Genomic DNA, 17,115 nt, shown 5'->3' with positions numbered 1-17,115 from the left:
TCTGCCTTTCATAAACAATGCTTAAAGTTATGTTGTTTTTAAACCAACAACAATCTTTGTAAAAATGGGTGCTATTTCAAAACCACATAGATCAATGTGTAAAACTGAAAAAATAGCAAACAATCATTGAGAGTAAGAACTAAAGCCTTTAATCTTATACAGATTAAAGCTGCAGGATGTAAAAAAATATATATGTTTTTTACATATTTGTTAAAACTGTCACCATGTCCAACAGTATGAGACAGATAATCTGTGAAAAAATCAGCTCCTCCACCTCCTCCCTGAACTGCTCCCAGTCAAAAACAACCAATCAGATCCAGAAGGAGGGTCTTAGCACTGTCAATCACTCCTTGTGTACCCACTGCTCAATGTACTAATTGTGGAGAAAACAACTTACTTATCTGCCGTCTTTGGTGGCCATGCTAACTACAGGGTTCTAGCCAGAAATTTCTTTCAGCCCAGTGCTACTGCTAATGCTAAATAGTAAGCTAATGCTAAACGCTAAATGCTGCTCCCTCTTGTTAATTAAGTGATGGGGGCCTACGTATGTAACTGGAAAGCACTTCTGAAGCCTAGGCAGTAATCATAGTCTTTGTGGACATTTCTCGAGGTGCATGTCAGGTTAGGTTCAGAGAGGATTTTCGGTTATGTACGTAGAACTCATCTGCATGTCTTTGACAACCATGCAGAACTCTAAATCAGGCCTTATTAGATCGATAGAGTGATAATTTTTGCATATATTCCAGAAGAGTTATATTTATATTTAATGCATTTAATGTGTCCCAGAATCATGTGTGTGTGTGTGTGTGTGTGTGTGTGTGCATGAGTGTGTGATGGGCATATGTGTGTGTATGAGTATATGACCTGTGTTTGTATGGAGTAAACTAACTGTCAAAAAGATGTGTGCATAATTCTAACATTCGTATTTGTATTTGAAAAATTGTGTGGATTAGGACGGTTTTTATGTGAGTATGAATGTGAGTGCAAAGTCTTGTGAATAAATCCTATGTCTATGCACCTGTCTGACTGCACTGATGTACATATTAGTGGAATATAGTCTACATTCTTTTATCTTTTAATTAGTCTCTGCACTGTATATTTTGTAATTTTGTAATATTGTGCTATAGTTATAGCTCTAATATCTCTGTATATTTGCAATTTGTATACTTGTATATTGTCTTATAGTTTTTATACTTATTTGTTTTTTTTTTTCTGTAAGCACGAAGTACCGCAGCAATTTCCTAATGCTGTGAACCTGTTCACCCATATGGCAATAAAAACCTTCTGATTCTGATTCTGATACAACTCTAATTTCTTCGACTACCAACTCCTCCCTTCTGCGTGGACACGAATTCAAGTTTGTGGGTAGAAAAGTGTTGAAAAGACGTCACAGGGTGGAGTAATCGATCCACCGTTATACCAAACACAGTATGCTCCAAATTCAAAGATGGCTGAGGACAGTGGACAGGGTGGAGCTACCAGCTCATAATGGAGGTTGTGTTGGGCAGAGTTGGACCCAAAATGCGGGATTCTGTAGGCAGAAGATAACTTTGTAGGGTGTTCATTGTGTTACCAGAACAACAGAAACAAAATCCACAGGAAAGCTACGCCACAAGCATAATCCATAAACAAGACGAGAACTGGAAACAGGAACACACACACTCTACCACAACATAAACAACGACCTGGCAATGGATGGCATTACTTTGGCCTCCAGTAACACTGTGAGAAATCTTGGAGTCATTTTTGACCAGGATATGTCCTTCAGTGCACATATTAAACAAATATGTAGGACCGCTTTTTTGCATTTGCGCAATATTTCTAAAATTAGAAACATCCTTTCTCAGAGTGATGCTGAAAAGCTAATTCATGCATTTATTACTGCATTTATTACTTCTAGGCTGGACTATTGTAATTCATTGTCCTAAAAGCTCCCTGAAAAGCCTTCAGCTGATCCAAAATGCTGCAGCTAGAGTACTGACAGGGACTAGAAAGAGAGAGCAGATTTCTCCCATATTGGCTTCTCTTCATTGGCTCCCTGTTAAATCTAGAATAGAATTTAAAATCCTTCTCCTCACATACAAGGTCTTGAATAATCAGGCCCCATCTTATCTCAAAGACCTCATAGTACCATATCACCCCAACAGAGCACTTCTCTCTCAGACTGCTGGCTTACTTGTGGTTCCTAGGATACTTAAGAGTAGAATGGGAGGCAGAGCCTTCAGCTTTCAGGCCCCTCTTCTGTGGAACCAGCTCCCAGCTTGGATTCAGGAGACAGACACCCTCTCTATTTTTAAGATTAGGCTTAAAACTTTCCTTTATGATCAAGCTTATAGTTAGGGCTGGATCAGGTGACCCTGAACCAGGGTTATAATAGTTTTGGATTTTACATTATAGTTTAGTTTTAGTTAGTTTTTACTTTTTTTTCTCTAATTCAGTTAGTTTTAATTAGTTTTCAGAGAGGTTTTGCTCGTTTTTATTAGTTTTTATTTTTGGTTTCATGCTTAGTTTTAGTTAGTTTCAGTTAGTTTCAGTATTAGTTTTAGTATTTTCATACCTGATCAGGTGCAAGATTCAAGGCGCAAAAGTGACTATTGTGTAATGAAAACTTGACAAAAGATACCGTTTAAAGAAATATATTCAACAACCAGCTGTTCACAAGACATGCTAAATGTGTGTAATATTAAGGACACACATGAACATCAACAGGGAGAAACAAAGAAAAACATGAATTCCCAAACTCAATAAATTCTACAATAAACTCCACAATAAACTTCAGCATCAGTGCAGCAGATTAATAACGCCTACATGTGGTGTTAAACAAAAACAAACTCTTTGAAGGAGTCAAAGCTCAAATCCAGCTGCATCCTGATGTTCTCACCACCTGAAGCTGCTTCTGTTTTGGAGCTAGCTTGGTTAGATGCTCGCTAATTAAACCTGCAGGGTCTTTGCGGCCTCTGTACACAACCTACAGAAGTTGCCGACCTCATGTCCGCATTTATGCTTGTGTAGCTGGATTGTGTGTGTTATTACCTTGTGGTCGTGTGCAGGTGTACTCAAAGAACCTCCATACGGGACTCTGCCGCTTTCTCGGCAGACCGCAGCAATTACTCGGCGGACCAGCGCGGTGAGCGCACGCACATGCGCACTCACACAGTTGTCCTGTGGCGCTCCCAGCTTAAACTCCGAGAGCGGAAACAATGATTTCATATCAATCCACAAGGCTTAAAATGAAAGTCAGTTTATCGATAATTTCAGTTAGTTTTAGTTAGTTTTGTAAACTCACAATTCAGTTTTAATTAGTTATCGTTTTTTCCTTTTAATTATAGTTTTTATTTATTTCAGTTAACGACAATGTTTTTTCAATTTCAGTTTTCGTTATTTCGTTCGTTTTCGTTAACTATAATAACCCTGCCCTGAACCCTCCCTTAGTTATGCTGCTATAGGCCTAGTCTGCTGGGGGGTTCCCATAATGCAATGTTTCTTTTCATTCACCTTATTTGCTTTGTTTATACTCCACTCTGCATTTAATCATTAGTTATTATTACTTACTGTCTCTCCCCCCTCGGCAGATGACCCCCCCTCCCTGAGCCTGGTTCTGCTGGAGGTTTCTTCCTGTTAAAAGGGAGTTTTTCCTTCCCACTGTCACCAAGTGCTGCTCATAGGGGGTCGTTTAAACTGTTGGGTTTTCTCTGTATTATTGTAGGGTCTTTGCCCACAATACAAAGCGCCTTGAGGCGACTGTTTGTTGTGATTTGGTGCTAATTGAATTGAACTGAATTGAATTGAATTGAATTGAATTGAATTGAATTGAATTGAATTGAATTGAGGCTATAGTCGGACGGTGGAAGGAATACTTCGAGGACCTTCTGAATCCCACTGACACGCCTTCTGTAGTGGAAGCAGAGTCTGGGGATGAGGGGGATGACTTGACCATCACTGGGGGTGAGGTCACTGAGGTAGTTAAACAACTCCTTGGTGGCAGAGCCCCTGGGGTAGACGAGATTCGCCCTGAGTTCCTGAAGGCTCTGGATGTTGTAGGGCTGTCTTGGTTGACACGCCTCTGCAACATCGCGTGGAGATCTGGGGCAGTGCCATTGGATTGGCAGACCGGGGTGGTGGTCCCCATCTTTAAGAAGGGAGACCGGAGGGTGTGCTCCAACTTTCGGGGGATCACACTACTCAGCCTCCCCGGTAAGGTCTATGCCAGGGTGCTGGAAAGGAGGGTCCGTCCGTTAGTCGAACCTCGGATCCAGGAGGAACAATGCGGTTTTCATCCTGGTCGTGGAACGCTGGACCAGCTCTTTATCCTCTCAAGGATATTCGACTGTGCGTGGGAGTTTGCCCAACCAGTCTACATGTGCTTTGTGGACTTGGAGAAGGCATTCGACCGTGTCCCTCGGGGTGTCCTTTGGGAGATTCTGCGGGAGTATGGGGTGTCTGGCCCATTGTTGCGGGCCATTCAGTCCTTGTACAACCACAGTGAGAGCTTGGTCCGTATAGCCGGTAATAAGTCGGATTTGTTTCCTGTGGGTGTTGGACTCCGTCAGGGCTGCCCTTTGTCACCGATTCTGTTCATAATTTTTATGGACAGAATTTCTAGGCGTAGCCAGGTGGCGGAAGGCTTCTTCCTTGGTGGCCTCAGAGTCTCATCTCTGCTTTTTGCTGATGATGCGGTTCTGTTGGCTTCATCAGGGGGTGGCCTCCAGCTCGCAGTGGAACGGTTCGCTGCCGAGTGTGAAGCGGCTGGCATGAGGATCAGCACCTTTAAGTCTGAGGCCATGGTCCTCAGCCGGAAAAGGGTGGAGTGCCATCTCCGGCTCAGGAACGAGTTCTTGCCTCAAGTGGAGGAGTTTAAGTATCTTGGGGTCTTGTTCACGAGTGATGGGAGAAGGGAACGGGAGATCGACAGGCGGATCGGGGCTGCTTCTGCAGTGATGCGGACGCTGCACCGGTCCGTCGTGGTGAAGAGGGAGCTTAGCGTAAAAGCGAAGCTCTCGATTTACTGGTCGATCTACGTTCCTACCCTCACCTATGGTCACGAGCTTTGGGTAGTGACCGAAAGAATAAGATCGCGAATACAAGCGGCAGAAATGAGTTTCCTTCGAAGGGTGGCTGGCCTCTCCCTTAGAGATAAGGTGAGGAGTGTGGCCATCCGGGAGGGGCTCAGAGTAGAGCCGCTGCTCCTCCACATCGAAAGGAGCCAGTTGAGGTGGCTCGGGCATCTGATTAGGATGCCTCCTGGCCGCCTCTTGGGTGAGGTGTTCCGGGCATGTCCCACCGGGAAGAGGCCCCGTGGTAGACCCAGGACACGCTGGAGAGATTATGTATCTCGGCTGGCCTGGGAACGCCTTGGGGTCCCTCCGGATGAGCTGGAGGAGGTGGCTGGGGAGAGGGAAGCCGGGGCTTCTCTGCTTAGGCTTCTGCCCCCGCGACCCGGCCCCGGATAAGCGGAAGAAAATGGATGGAAAATGGATGGATGGATGGATGAATTGAATTGGGGGACAAACCAGCATAGGGTTGACTGAGTGGTTAGAGGAGGTGTAGGGATGTATGAGGGCCCATCGTTTAGCTCAAGCAGATCAAGCCTTCTTCCATTGTTGACCATTTACAGGGTGAAGCCAGGGATGAGATTAAATGTCGTTCTAGTTCTGTTTTTTTGTTTGTTTGTTTGTTTTGTTTTTGTTTGTTTTGTTTTGCTTTGTAAATGAAGTTTTTGAAATCAATAAAAAAATTGTAATAATAAAAAAAAAAATACCGTTCTAGCACAGAGAGAGAGAGGACCCGGACTGCATAATTGCTATATTACAGGACTTGTACGTGTGTTCAGATTCATATGTTGGATTGCAGGAAGCTTTCTTCTCCAGGCGGCAGCAGGAGTGAGAGTCTCTTCACGAGTTCTCCCTGGCTCTGTTGGGCTTTTCATGGAAAAGTCTAAGCAGAGTGCACCTGCTGGCATGCAGAATTATGAGGTTTGTGGAACACGTGTCAGATGGTTCTGTGCTGTGAGCAGAGGTGGGAAGTAACGAAGTACAAATACTTCGTTACTGTACTTAAGTAGATTTTTCAGGTATCTGTACTTTACTTAAGTATTTATTTTTCTGAGTACTTTTTACTTTTACTCCCTACATTTTTACACAAGTATCTGTACTTTCTACTTCTTACATTTTCAAACAGACTCGTTACTTTTTAACACGTCAGAGAGAAGTTTGCATTTCCGGTCAGTGCGCCGTCAAACATCAAATGATCTGAGCCTAAATGGAGGAATGATAACACATAAGAGACAATCGTACTGGCGTATCCTCCATCATCGGGGCTTATCTCGTACAAAGGGATTAAATACACAAACCCATATAATTAATGTCTCATTTATAGCCCTATAATCAGGGGTTACAGCGGGCCGGACCGAGTCCGTAAGTTGCGCTGCGGCACATAAACAGCTTAGCTAGCGCTACTGAAGAGGAGCGAGCATGAAGGAAGTAACGTGTGGCAGGTAAATGCAGTGTTTCTAAATGCTCAACAAATATCAGCAAACACACAAAGTGTGTGCAGTTTGTCACACAGCTAGCTAAAAGAAGAGCTGCTGTATTTCAGGGAGAGCAAAGAGAGAAGTTCACTCAGAGATGGAGAAAGAGGACAGGAGAGGAAGAAGAGAGGTTAGATTTAAAGGTAAGGACCGGAAAATAAACTGAAGGATGCTGACTTTGTGTTATTCAAAGATTGTATGAAAATACTGCAGTTTAGGTTAGCTTGTTGTACTGTATTTACAGTAAAGCTCTGTGTTGGACTGGAGCACAGTGTTTGTGTTGATGGTCACAGTTACAGGTTACATCAGTGCAGCAGAGATGAGTTTGAATCAAAGCTGCTGATGCTGAGATTCATTCACTGAATCCAACATTTCTACAGCCTGTATGCTGTCAGTGTAGGGGATGGAGATCAGCTCAGAGAGCTGTGAAATACTGGGTTACATCTTTGTGAGTTCACTTCATCCACACAGAGCAGTAAACCTCAGAGCAGCAGCAGCAGGTCAGCTGATCACAGCCTGCACACCAACATCATTTACTGCAGCTCACAATAGAAAGCTGTGATTCTTCTCCCCATGCAGAGCCACTACAGCTGATCTTAGGGTTCCTCCACCTTCTGAATCCCACTGTAACCCCTGAGTATCCTCATGTTGGTGTTTAGGTGGAGGCACAGTCACCCTCTACTATGGAGGACACAGAGAACAGAGCTGTGTTTAAATTCCCTTTCACAGTTTGTGTCCTACAGAACAGATTCAAGCTGAGTGCATTCATTAGGATTAAAATTTAGATTGGAATAACGTTTGTATTCTCATGTAATATTATTTTATATTATTACAATAATGTATAATAAGGTTCGGTTAGTTTTACACAAAAATAGCAGGTAGAAACATCCTCCAAAGAGCTACTTTTACTTTCTTACTTTGAGTACATTTCAGAGCCTGTACTTTTTTACTTTTACTTAAGTAGAGAAGTTGAACCAGTACTTCGACTTTTACTAAAGTATTTTTTAACATAAGTACTTGTACTTCTACTTAAGTACAGAATGTCAGTACTTTTGCCACCTCTGGCTGTGAGTTAAAGTGGTTGGTGCATCGGCAGCCTAACTACAGCCTGCTTGATGTTAGGGCTAAGGAGTGGGAAGGATTATCTGGCGGCATGACGGGCCACAGGCATTCAGTTCCCTCAGTGTTTGAGGTCCAGTATGATGTTCAGGGCAGCTCTTCAAATGCTGTCCCTTCTCCATTGTCAGACATGCTGTCATGGTCCTGGGCCGGTGGTCCAGTGTTTTGAGTTTTGTTATTGCTTTTCATTCTGTTTTCCTTGGCCCTGGTCTTCCTGTGTCTCTGTGTTTGTTTCCCCCTGTGATCTTGTCTTCCCTGTGTCCTGACCCCTTTTCATGTTTGGTCTCCCTTCGGGTGGGTTCCTTGTGTTTGGTGTTTAGATTGCCGAAGTCCTCCTTAGCTGTGTGTTTCCCCAGTTTAATGATTTGTTTTTTTCCCCCATTTCTCCCAGGCTTGGCGTTCAGCCTTTTGTTTTAGCCTTGGTGGAGATTTCGAGTTTTTGTAGTTTGTGATTTGTATTATTCGAGTAATCTGCAAATAAAGCAGTTTAAGTTTAGTTCTGTTTTGCATCCTGCATTTGGGTTCACCCCTCCCTCCCACACAGCCACTCATGACGCATGAGATGAGAGAGATGTTAAAGCAGCAGCAGGAGCAGTTTAATCAGCTCACTGAAAGTCTGGCTTGGCTGCAGAGCTCTCATCACCATTGTCATCTCTCACATACTGGCCCTGTAATATGCTGGTTCTGTAACCAGCCTTGTCATTTTGCACGAGAGTGTGATGGGTGTGTGTTTCCATCCATGCACAACTCTCATCCAATCCTGGTCAACCATCCCATTCAGCTGTGGTGTCAGAAAAAGTTCCCACCAAACTGCAGAGCCACGGTTTGGGTGGGCCAGCTACTGGCTCACAAGCTGTTTTGGAAGGCTTGGAGGCTTCTAAGTTGATTTTATTTTGTCCCCATTTAGATGTGGAAATGGGTGGAGTGAAGGTCCCTTGTTTAATAGATACCAGCTCTATGGTGTCGACGGTGTCTGAGAGCTTTTTCCACCAGTATTTTGAGCCTTCGGTTCAGAAATGCCTCCAGTCATGCCACTGGTTATAACTTAGAGCAGCAAATGGGTTGGCAATTCCTTATATAGGGTACTTAGAGCTGGAGGTACAGCTTTGTGGGAGGCAGCTGCCTCATTGTGGAGTGTTGGTTGTCAAAGACACCCCTGGAGGTGTGCCTGCTCAGGTACCTGGAGTTTTCGGTATGAATGTTATTCGTAGGTGCTACCAAGCACTCTTTGGGCAGCATGGGTTGGCCTTGTTTTCTCAGCCCTGTGTCTCTGACGCCCCAAATCCTGTGGTGTGGGTACTGCAGCAGTGCCATTTTGTTGGTGCTCAGTCTTCACAGGACAGTCCAGGGAGAGCAAAGGTCAGGGGTAAGAAAGCCTGGAGGATTCCTGGTGCTGTCATGAAGCCACCTGTTCTGTGGAGTATTCAGGCTCCACAGTGTTGTTTGAGCCTTTGGATTCTGGATTACCTGCTGGGTTGCTTGCTTCACCCACCCCGGTCTGTGTGGTCCGGGGTATGGCTTATATACCTGTGGTTAATGTAGGGTCTACTGAGGTTGTCTCACACTGCGGTTGGCACATTAGACAAAGTAAATGTGGTCAGCCTTCCTTCTGCACTCACTGAGGTGCCATCTGGTGTAGCTGTTGTATCCAATCTGTCTAGCCAGCAAAAAAAATGGAGTAGATCCGTGTACAAAATGATCACCTTTACTCAGCAGAAAACCAACGGTCACATCGGTACATCTCCATCACTCAACAACAACAAACACAGTGCATTCTGGGACATGAAATGCATCTTGGGAAATGTAGTTATAACTTCCGCTCAAACTAAGTTCAAACTGCAGCGTTAAATTAGGAACATACATTAACAAATCCTTTAACTAGTAACTGTTCACTCATGTAAATAAATCAAATATAACATGAAATCCTCAGTTGACTATAGTCGGTATTATATGGGAATATTGCCTTACTGTCCTTCAAAGGCCAACCAAACAAAGTTGCAACATCCTCCCCCCCCCGATGAACAATAGTTCATCACTCAGTCTCTAAAGGATATAGCAGTTGAACAGGTCTTCTCAGGAAGGTTCCCGATGATGTGCGGACCACACAGAACCTCACCTTCCCGTCACGCCCTGGAAACAGTTCATGAACCCTTCCTAGCTTCCAGGTCTGTCGTGGCATATTCTCATCTCCCATGAGGACAACGTCACCCACCTTGAGCAAAGTAGGCTGTAAGGTTTTACTGTGATGGGCTGACTTCAGGTCCAATAAATAGTCCTTACGCCAGCTACTCCAGAAACTTGTCATCAGTCGTTGCTGATAGCGCCATCTCCTGGTCATCTCCTGTCTATTCAGTGCTGTCCCGCTGACAGCAGAAAGCTGTTTTGATGGCAGAGAAGTGAGCCTTTTCCCTACAAGGAAGTGAGCGGGTGTCAATGGCTGCGGCTCATCCAGATTATTGCTGACAAAGGTAAGTGGTCTGGAATTTAAAGTGGCTTCCACCTCTGTCAGAATGGTGGTCATTTCTTCAAAGCTTAGGGATGCTCGCCCCAACACCTTTCTCAGGCAGGTTTTAACAGACCGGACAAGCCTTTCCCAGAAACCACCCCACCAAGCGGCTCGTTCTGCAATAAATTTCCAGCTTATGCCCCTCCCTGAGAAGTATTCTAGAAGCTGAGGGTTTTTTAGGTTTTTCCACAGATCCTTTAATTCTTGGTCGACTCGCTTAAAGGTCCTTGCGTTATCTGAGTAAATAACTTTGCACAGTCCTCTTCTAGCTACGAATCTTTTCAGAGCCAACAGGAAATGCTCTGTAGATTGACTGGATACAAGCTCCAGATGGACAGCTCTGGTCACAGCGCAGGTGAACAATGCAATATACGCTTTACTGAGTGCACACTGACCTTGACATATAGTGGCCCAGCGAAATCCACACCTGTGACTTCAAATGGGGGAGATTCTGTGATTCTATCACGAGGCAATGGAGCAGTAACCTGCTGCACAGGTTTCGCCTTGAATCTTCTGCACACGGTGCATCTAGATAGAACACTCTTCACAAGCTGTCTCCCCTTTATTATCCAGTATCTTTCTCTCAGTTGCACTAGTGTGTCTCGCACACCTGCATGCATCAGGGTCTCATGGTTCTGTTGAACTAACAACTCACAATATTTGTTCTTTGCAGGCAAAATCCATGGGTGTTGTTGCCGGAAGCTTAAGTCTGACTGTTGTAGCCTGCCTTCAACACACATCAATCCATCTTCATCAAAAAAGGGCCTTAATTCTCTGATCTTTGAATCCTTGTTTGTTGCCTTCACATCCTTCATGAGATTCAGCTCTTGACTGAAGTCTTGGTGTTGTGTCAACTTGATCCAGTATTTTTCTGCTTGAAATAACTCCTCAGCGGTCAGCTCTCCCTTTCTCTTGGTTGCTAAACGTGTGTTGTCTGTAAATCTCTTTAACCAGGCTGTTACTCTAAGTACAGTCTTCAGTTTACTGTATCTTTGAAGATCTAACACCGCCTCTACTGCCTTGTTGTTTTCAGTGCTGAGATGTACTGTGACTTGTTCGCTTACTTCCAGTTCTTCCTCAGCGGAGTTATCGTTTACTGATTGATCGGCGCAGTCTGCCTCAGATTCAGAGGAGGTCAGAAAGGCAGGGCCCCTCCACCATAGCTGACTCTGACTCAGGCTCATCACTGACAGGCCACGTGTGGGTAAATCGGCTGGATTTTCTTTACCTTTACAATGAGACCATGCAGCTGGATCAGTGAGGGACTGGATTTCTACCACCCTGTTGGCAACAAACTGTTTCCACTTGTGTGCTGAGCTGCGAATCCAGTGTAGCACAATCATGGAGTCTGTCCACAGGTGAAGCTGACAGAGTTCCATCTTCAGCAGATTTATCAAGTTTCTTCCGAGCCTTGCTCCTATCAGTGCTCCCATTAGCTCGAGACGTGGCGAGGACAGTTTCTTTAGTGGTGCTACTCTGGATTTTGATGCAACCAGACTAGCCATCTTTCTGTCCTTTCCCTCCCACTGTAGGTAGGCCACAGCACTGTATGCTCTTTCACTGGCATCACAAAACACATGAAGTGTTAATGTTTTGTCACTCTGCTCATTCCTTTCTCCATACCAGCGTGGTATAGCGATCTGGTGTATCAGGGGGAGTTCAGAGCGCCAGTTGCGCCATTGTCCATTCAGATCAGGTGGCAGCTTCTCGTCCCAGCTCAGCCCTCTCTCCCACATTTCTTGCAGCAGGCATTTAACCCTAATGGTAAATGGTGTTAGGAAACCCAGAGGGTCAAAGATACTAGCAGCGTGTTGCAAAACATTTCTCTTTGTGCCGCTTATTGTCAGCTTCTCCAACAGAGGTCTTAGGTCAAAGACAAAGTCATCTGTCTGTGTTCTCCACACTAAGCCCAATACCTTCAGCACTGTTCCGTGGGCATCTGGCTCTTCAATGGGCCCTATGACTGTCTTCCTCCACCTCTCCTTAAGTGCTGGAGAGTTTGTCATCCACTTGCACAGGTCCATTCCAGCAGCAGCCATGATTTTCTTGGCTTCAGTTGTCACAGACAAAGCCTCTTCTATGTCACGGACGCTGGCCACAAAGTCATCCACATACAGTGACTCTGTGATTAGCTGTACAGGGTGAGGGTGTTCTTTGTATTGCTGAAGGTGCCTTCTCACCACAGCTGCCAACAGGAATGGGCTTGAGGACACCCCAAACACCACTCTGGTCATTCTCAACACGCGCAGCCTTTCGTCAGCCTCTTCTCTTGGTGAAGCAGTGAGCCACAGAAATCTCACTGCGTCTCTGTCTTTCTGAGCAAGAGAAATTTGCAAGAATGCCTTCTTGATGTCCGCCATGAATGCAATTTTATGTAGTCTGAATCTGACCAATATGCCAAGCAGGTCTGGGTTCAGGTTTGGACCTGTTAGCAGGCAATTGTTCAGGGACGGACAGCCGTCTTCATGTGATGAGGCATCAAACACCACTCTCAGCTTAGTTGTCATCTTGTCTTCGCGGAGCACTGCATGATGAGGCAAGTAATATTTAACTGTGGGTGATAAACACTCATCATCAGTAACTTCTTCAACTATGCCCTGTTGCAGGTAATCCTCTATCACCTCGCTGTATCTCTTGTAGAAGATTACATCTGCCCGCAACTTGCGTTTCAGTCCTTCAAATCTTTTCTTGGCAATTTGGTAGTTGTCTGGAAGTTCTGGGTTCTCGTGCCGCCATGGCAGTTCCACTTCATATCGCCCATCCTTGAATTGAGTTGTTTTTCCAAACATCTGGAGTGCATTGTCTTCATCTGGATCACTTGGTTCATGTTTTATTATTCCAAGAGAATCTACCTCCCAAAGGGCCTTAAGCTGGCTCGAAATCAGTGCCTCTTCCTCAATGCGTACATGCATACATGCTGCTTCAGTGACACTTGACATTGTCACTGGACCCTGCACAGACCATCCAAACACGCTCTCAAGGGCAACAAGTTTGTCTGTGAGCCTCTCTACACGGCCTGATACCGTGCTCCAGTAAAAGTCTGCTCCGATTAGCACTGACAATTCGGAGTCATTAGCACCATCTGCTGGCGCATCTGCAAACTGCAGACCTCTTCTTTCCAGTTCTCGCTGAATCGGCTCACCTGGAACCTTCATAACTGCAGTACAGATTTGTGGAGTTTCTATCGCTTCAATTTCTATTTTCTGTCCACTGTCCTGCATATTTTCCAGAACCAGCTTCACAGTGTTGCGTTTAGCTGCTACAGGAGTAGGAGAGCCAAATGTATGAAGAGAGAACATTTCTTGCCTTATTACTGCTAGCTTGACACGGTGTCCTTGACACCGTTTCACCCACAAAGCTCCTCTGACTTCCACCATCTAGTAGGCAGCGCACTACTGTCCGTCCTCCCGGTCCCTCTGCATATGCTTTGACAGTCTGTAACAACACTGTGCTCTGACCCCTTGGTCTCACCTTTGGGGAATGAGTAGCGAAGGAGGAGACAACATTCTCCACTTGATCGCGGGTGACAGGTGCAGGCTCTCCATTTTTTTCACATACAGCACTGTGATGTCTTTTTCCACATTGTTCACAGAACATGTCCTTCATCCTGCAGTTTTTTGCTATGTGCTTCGGTCTCAGGCATACATAGCATCTCCCTGTCCTTTTGAGGATATCACGCCGCTCTGTTATATTGTGCGCGGGGCAATGTTCAGGTTTGTGCTCTGCACTGTCACAAAATACACAGCTCGGTGTTCTTTGGCTAGCAGTGTGCAAAGCAGCTGCTGATGACAGTCTCTGTTTTTTCTCCTTCAGCTCATAATTTGTGTCAGGCCTTTTGAATGGCCTTAGGAGGCTCTGGTTATCCCTTTCTTTATTCCCTCTGGTCAGTTGCATGGTTCTTTCTCTGCTGATGATCTCGTTCTGAAGGAATTCCATTACCTCTGAGACCTTCCATTCATCGCTCATACCTCGTTGCCTGCTGTACTGAAGTGTGATCTCCTCTGGTATCAACTGCAGCAGGATGGGGCAAAGCAAACTGCCATAAGTCTCTGACACAACTCCCAGTGACTCCAGACTTCGTATTTGGATCTCACATTCATCATAGAGCTGTCTTAATGCAACCACATCTGACGCCTTCTTCACTGGGGCAAGATTCAGGAGTTTGGTCATGTGTGCATTCACTACAATGTCCTTTCTTCCATATCTGTCACGCAGGATTTGCAGTGCATGATCATAGTTGCTGTCTGTTAACATCAGCCCTGCTACTGTCTTAGCTGCGACATCTGTGAGGTATGATTTCAAGTAGCTAAACTTTTCAGTTTTGCTTAAAGCGTCATTATTATGAATAGCTGTCTCAAACTGGTTCCAAAAGTCTCTCCATAAACTCACATCCCCATTAAACCTCGGTATTGTCAGTTTGGGTAATTTAACTGAGTTCTGTGTGAGTGGGGGTCGCTGCAGCGCGCCCCTCCTTGGGCTACTTACGCCCTCACCAGCTTGCGCCGCTCGCTGTGCATGTGTCCTCAGCGTGATGACTCTTTCCTTATAATCCTCAGTGCTCGCGATTTCTGCTTCCAAATCGTCCGTCGCTATCGCGTCCTCAATTCCTTGGTCTAACTCCCGTAATGTTTCCTCTTTAGTGGACAGGTTCGCCAGTAACTCACGTAAGCGTCCAACATCAGCGGGGTCCCGATTTAGCTCCGTGTCCATAGTTTGCAGTAGCCTCGTTGTGGCTCCACGGATCGCTCGGCGTTTCCTTATCAATCGATCCAGTTCCATTTTCCTTATCCTTGCTGACTAGATATCCCGGGTTTCGGCACCAAAAAATGTTGTATCCAATCTGTCTAGCCAGCAAAAAAAATGGAGTAGATCCGTGTACAAAATGATCACCTTTACTCAGCAGAAAACCAACGGTCACATCGGTACATCTCCATCACTCAACAACAACAAACACAGTGCATTCTGGGACATGAAATGCATCTTGGGAAATGTAGTTATAACTTCCGCTCAAACTAAGTTCAAACTGCAGCGTTAAATTAGGAACATACATTAACAAATCCTTTAACTAGTAACTGTTCACTCATGTAAATAAATCAAATATAACATGAAATCCTCAGTTGACTATAGTCGGTATTATATGGGAATATTGCCTTACTGTCCTTCAAAGGCCAACCAAACAAAGTTGCAACAGTAGCCACTGTGTCCTCCCAGATAGTTGCTCATACTGTATAGCAGCGGATTGAGGACATGGAGCTGTCATTGTTGCCTGCTGAAGAACAGGGTCAGGTGAGGTCTTTGCTGGGGCAGTATATTCCTGTTTTTTTCAGCTCAAGATGGAGATTTGGGGTGTACCAACCTAATCTCCCATGACATTCCTTTGGTGGATGGACGGTCAGGCAGCGCTATAGGCGGATTCCACCCTCTGAATATGAGGTTGTAAAGGAACACATCAACCAGCTGCTTTCTTTCAAGGTAATCTGGGGAAGTAGCAGCTCCTATGCATCCCCTATTGTGTCGCTTGATATGATGTCTGGTGCCTGCTGGTTTTCATCCCTGGACTTAGCCAGTGGTTATAACCAAGTGCCGGTTAGTGAAGCCAATAAGCCAAAGACTGCTTTCTGCACACCATTTGGCTTGTTTGAATGGAACAAGATGCCATTTGGGCTTCGTAATGACCCTAGCACCTTCCAGAGACTAATGCAATGCATCTTTGGGGATCATCAGTACCAGTCATTAGGGCCCGAGCACGAACTGTGCGAAGGCCCTATTGTAATTGCTTCGTTTATTATTATTTTTTTTTTTTTATTATTATTATTATTATTATTATTATTCAGGCAAATGAATTGGCTTTTTGGGGGCTTTATCATATTCAAAAACTCATGAAACTTTGCACATGCGTCACACCTGGTGAAAATTTAAGTATTTTAATGGGCTCGGGCAAGGGCGCGCCCAAATGGCTCGCTAGCGCCCCCTAAACTGGAGCCCCACCGCTGTGTTTCACGTACATGAATGAAACTTCATACACATGTATATCATGTCCAGGCGCACAAAAAATCCTCTTGGAGCCATGCCCTAAACCCAACAGGAAGTCAGCCATTTTGAATTAATTATGCAAATTTGGCGATTTGCAGCCCTCACACTTTTTCTAATAACTCAGAGGTTTTAGACGTTATCATCTTCATATTTGGTTTGTCTAACCTACACCCCCAGGGGAATCTAAAGCTCGAAAATGGTGAGTTTTTGCCAAGGGGGAGGGGTCCTTATGCCCCTTTGAACTTTGATCATTCGCCATGAAATTTTGATTGCCTCTCATTCATACCTACATGATCCAATGTGCATCAAACTTCTCCAGTAGGATAAGGGTGCCCCCCTGAATACATACATATGACAATATTTAATATCAGTCGCAGCGCCACCTAGTGGGAACAGGAAATGTCATATTTTACACTTGGAGGTCCAGCTCCAAGGTGGTTTAGCAGAACCATCTCAAATTTCACCTGGAAAGCCTTAAGAAGTTGGACTTACTGTGTTTTCAAAACTGTGAGTTTTTGACAAAAGGGCGTGACCCTTATGGGACGGCAAAGTTCGATGATTCGCCATGAACACAAAAATGGCTGTAACTCAAAGCCAACTTGCCCAATCTGGCTCAAACTTCAGTGGTGTGATAAGCACCCTGTCCTGAACACACTGATATGCATAAAGTCCATAAACGTTAGAGCGCCGCCTAGTGGCAGCTCGGAATACCTTAAAATAACAAGTTTTTTGAGTAGCCCCGGAGCTACGTTTTATCTACATGTATGAAAATGTACAGGCTCATGTAACATACTAAGACGTACAAAAAAGTCTCTTGGACCCATACCCCAAACCCTACAGGAAGTCGGCCATCTTCAATTGAAGGTGTCAATTTTTGCGATTTCCACGCCTGCTATTTGAACGAACTTGTCCTAGGGCATTTCCCCTACTG

This window comes from Archocentrus centrarchus, chromosome 3, assembly GCF_007364275.1.
Source record: "Archocentrus centrarchus isolate MPI-CPG fArcCen1 chromosome 3, fArcCen1, whole genome shotgun sequence".
In the NCBI taxonomy this organism is placed as follows: Eukaryota; Metazoa; Chordata; class Actinopteri; order Cichliformes; family Cichlidae; genus Archocentrus; species Archocentrus centrarchus.
The sequence above is the reverse complement of the archived record's forward strand: the minus strand, read 5'-3'. Positions refer to the sequence as shown.